The 4,771-nt window shown below is 38.3% G+C and overlaps 1 pseudogene; it reads left to right on the forward strand.

Annotated features, from left to right (window-relative positions):
• Positions 1–2,444: 2,444 nt before the first annotated feature.
• On the forward strand, positions 2,445–3,741 carry LOC132015057 (RNA-binding motif protein, X chromosome-like; annotated as a pseudogene).
• The last annotated feature ends 1,030 nt before the right edge of the window (positions 3,742–4,771 follow it).

Consider the following 4,771-nt stretch of genomic DNA (forward strand, 5'->3'; position numbering starts at 1 on the left):
GAGAAGCAGACTCCCCACTGAGCAGGGAGCCCGATGCCAGACTTGATCCCAGGAATCCAGGATCATGACATGAGCCAAAGGCAGTCGCTTAACCAACTGAACCACCTAGGTGTCCCTGTAAAAGCAATTTTAATAGGAACTCTTTAATTTAGCTATTGAGCTTTGCTTTTTAATCTGTTACCCTACCTTTAAATACACCATCACAGACAGAGGTCAGAGTACACTGGAAATCTGGTAAGTATGAGAGAGACATTTGAGATATGAGTTTTTTAAAAGCTGTAATTTTTTTTAAATCTTGAATTAATTCAGAAAATGAGTGACTGATTAATAAAACCATCTAAATGTACTATTACAGGCATGGAAGAAGCTGGTAGACTCAATAGACTATTCTTTTGTTCATAAACAAAAGGATTTTGTCTACTTTGTCTCAAATTCTGGTTATCCTAATTTTTAAACAATGGAGCTATCAATAAAATACATATTTTTACTTTTTTTTAAAAGATTTTATTTATTTATTTGAGAGAGAGAGAGACCATGAGAGGGGAGAGGTTAGAGGGAGAAGCAGACACCCCACAGAGCAGGGACCCTGATATGGGACTCGATCCTGGGACTTCAGGATCATGAGCCAAAGGCAGTTACTTAACCAACGGAGCCACCCAGGTGCCCTGTATTTTTACTTTCTTAAGAAAAAATATATTCTGTATAAAAATTATATATACTGTGCTCGCTTCGGCAGCACATATACTAAAAAAATTATATATACATATTTACATTCACATAAATATATATAACAGATATGTACTATGTTACATATTTATTACAACTCTCTCTATACATTATATATATTACAACCCTGACACCAAACTGATTGGAAGACAAATATAACACTGAGGGGGAAAAAATGACAAAGTGTGTCTTACACATTTAGGAATAGCAAACAAAGCAAAACAAAATGAAAAACAAAATAATGATGAATGGCAGTTCCCTAATTCAAGACAATTAGGGAAATGCAACACAGCATGTTTTTATTTCTAAAACAAATTTCTAAAGATAATATCTTAAAAGACATATATCGGTGGTCTCTCAATTGCCCATTTTATTATTTTTTTAAAGATTTTATTTATTTGTCAGAAAGAAAGAGAGAAAGCACACAAGCAGGCAGAGAGGCAGGCAGAGGTGGAGAGAAAGGCAGGCTCCCCGCCGAGCAAGGAGCCAGATGGGGGACTCGATCCCAGGACCCCAGGATCATGACCTGAGCCCAAGGCAGCAGCTTTACCCACTGTGCCACCCAGGTGTCCCTCAATTGCCCATTTTAACAAGTTAAATCTAAATGGATGCCAATGATTTTAATGTGTTTAAAAGAAGATGAAAAGAAAATTATAATGGTTTTTTAGTAACCGTGTAACAGAAGATTAAGTTGAAAGAACAATGTGGACTATGTATTTATGTAGTCTCTTCTCTAGCAAATGACACACACACAGCACAGAAAGAAAAAGTAGTGTTTATTTCTTACTCACTTTAGGGCTCCTTTTTATTTACTTTGATCAGAAATTATGGGTCTTGTTACACAACTATCTAAAACTGAAAAATAATATATAGTCTTAGATTTTAGTAATTTTCAAAACACTGAGACAGGGATTCTGTATATGTCATTTAAGTGGTTTCTAGTATACTTCATTTAAGTGGTTTCTGTATACTTCATTTAAATGATTCATTTGCTGGGAGGGAAGAGGGAAATCTATCCTGAATGAAGTGAACAATAGCTATACATGAAATCAACTTAAATATGAAAATCCAGTTGGATACAGACACTCAAACACTCCAATGACTTTCTTGATTCTAGTTCTTCGCTTTCTTACATTCTAGCTGACAATAATGTGAATTAGGTATTGAGACTTTATGGGCCACAGACTATTTTAAGAATCTGATGAACACTATGAACTAGTTTCCTTTAAAAATATCATCCCCCCAAAAAAATTATGGATATAATTTCAGAGGTTTTACAGAATCTTAGCTTGATTGACCAATTACAGACACAGATTAAGATCCTCGTCTCAAGGAAAACAAAATACACATATTAGGAGGTTAAAATATTTAACTTTAAAATAACTGGCTTAATATTATTGGCATAGTTATAGAGAAATCATTGGTCATTTATTTGTGGGATTTATCTTTATAAAATTTATAACAAATAAAGTTCAATGAAAATTTGAGTCATAATTGGCAGGAGGTCAATCCAAAACTCCTTTGGTCAGAAGCATATTCAAGCTTTCAAGCATATTCAAGCATATTCAGAAGCATTTTCAAGTTTAATTTTAATTTGAAATAAGTTCATAAGACTCTAGTTAATTTAATGTTAGTTGAATGACATGTGGCTACATCATTTTCTTTGATGGATTAAAAAAGAAATTCTTACTTTAAAAAGGCATAAGCTACTCGTTGCGCAGTATTGCTAGCGGCTTCCCTCTTCCGTTCGCGGATCCCGCGGCACTCTCTCGTGCTGAGCTGCTACGAAGCCCCTGCCGGCGAGCTCGTAGGAGCTTTGAACCGTTGTCACCCCCTCCGACTCTCACCAGGGGGAAAAAATGGTTGAAGCAGATAGCCCAGGAAAGCTTTTCATTGGTGGCCTCAATACAGAAACAAATGAAAAAGCTCTTGAAGCAGTATTTGGCAAATATGGACGAAGAGTGGAAGTTCTATTGATGAAAGATCGTGAAACCAACAAATCAAGAGGATTTGCTTTTGTCACCTTTGAGAGCCCAGCAGATGCTAAGGATGCAGCCAGAGACATGAATGGAAAGTCCTTAGATGGAAAAGCCATCAAAGTAGAACAAGCCACTAAACCATCATTTGAAAGTGGTAGACGTGGACCACCACCACCTCCAAGAAGCAGAGGCCCTCCAAGAGGTCTTAGAGGTGGAAGAGGAGGGAGTGCAGGAACCAGGGGACCTCCCTCACGTGGAGGGCACATGGATGATGGTGGCTATTCCATGAATTTTAACATAAGTTCTTCCAAGGGACCACTTCCAGTAAAAAGAGGACCACCACCACGAAGTGGTGGTCCTCCTCCTAAAAGATCTGCCCCTTCAGGACCAGTTCGCAGCAGCAGTGGAATGGGAGAAGAGCTCCTGTGTCATGCAGAAGAGATAGTTACGGAGGCCCACCTCGAAGGGAACCCCTGCCCTCTCGTAGAGATGTTTATTTGTCCCTGAGAGATGATGGATACTCCACTAGAGACAGCTATTCAAGCAGAGATTACCCAAGTTCTCGTGATACAAGAGATTATGCACCACCGCCGAGAGATTATACTTACCGTGATTATGGTCATTCCAGTTCACGTGATGACTACCCGTCAAGAGGCTATAGTGATAGAGATGGCTATGGTCGTGATCGTGACTATTCAGATCATCCAAGTGGAGGCTCCTACAGAGATTCATATGAGAGTTATGGTAACTCACGTAGTGCTCCACCTACACGAGGGCCCCCACCATCTTATGGTGGAAGCAGTCGCTATGATGATTACAGCAGCTCACGTGACGGATATGGTGGAAGTCGAGACAGTTACTCAAGCAGCCGAAGTGACAAGAAAGAGGGCTTCCCCCTTCTATGGAAAGGGGGTACCCTCCTCCACGTGATTCCTACAGCAGTTCAAGCCACGGAGCACCAAGAGGTGGTGGCCGTGGAGGAAGCCGATCTGATAGAGGGGGAGGCAGAAGCAGATATTAAAAACAAACAAAACTTTGGAACAAAATCCCTGTTCAAAGAAACAACCAAAAAAGCAGAACCTTTTCTGTCATAACTACCCAAGGACTACTAAAAGGAAAAATTGTGTTACCTGTTTTTAAATTTCCTGTTTAAGTTCCCCTTCCATAATTTTTATGTTCTTGTGAAGGGAAAAAAAGTAAAACCTGTTTAATCTTACTTGACTTTATGACATTGCTTTCAATAAGCAAATGTTGAATGTGTTAAGACTTGACTTGTGTACTAGTGTTGTAATTTTTCAAATTAAAAGTGTCCCTAAAGGCCACTTCCTATATCTGACTTTTCCCAGTAAGTGAGGCAAAGCAATTCTAAGACCTTCCACAAACATCTAGCCATCTGAAATGGAGAGGTGAATCCTTCTGCCTATACAAACAAGCTAGCTGTTAGAGGGTGGTCGGGGTATGCTACTCGTAGGATTTCAGAGGGTCTTCAAACTGAAATCTCAATGTTCTCAGTATGAAAAACCTGAGATCAGATGCTTATGTAAGGAAAGTGCTATTCACCCAGTAAACCCGAAAAACCAAATGGATAATGCTGGCCATATTTTGCCTTTCTGACATTTCCTTGGGAATCTACAAGAACCTCCTCTTTCCCCTCCCCCCAATAAGACCATTTAAGTGTGTGTTAAGCAACTACAGAATACTAAATAAAAAGTTTGGCCAAAACCAACAACAACAACAACAAAAACAAAAAGGCATAAGCTGTGAATACCAAGACTAGTTTTTATGGAATTCTTTCTCAAATCAATTTTTCTATAAGAAATCATCCAGACACAAGCATGTCCACTATTGGATTATAAAAAACAGCATGTTGGTGTTACATAATTTCTGTTTAGAACATTTATCTTGTTCAAGAAGCCATATGGCATAGCTGAAGTGATATTCTGGTTTTTTGTTGTTTTTTTTTTCTAGTTAACTGGCACATTATTGATCTATTGAGATGAATTGTCACTTAAGCAAAAATCAAAATGCTGATTTTTTTTATCTTTGCTTATAAGAATTTTCATTTT

This window comes from Mustela nigripes, chromosome 4, assembly GCF_022355385.1.
Source record: "Mustela nigripes isolate SB6536 chromosome 4, MUSNIG.SB6536, whole genome shotgun sequence".
NCBI classification, from domain to species: Eukaryota; Metazoa; Chordata; class Mammalia; order Carnivora; family Mustelidae; genus Mustela; species Mustela nigripes.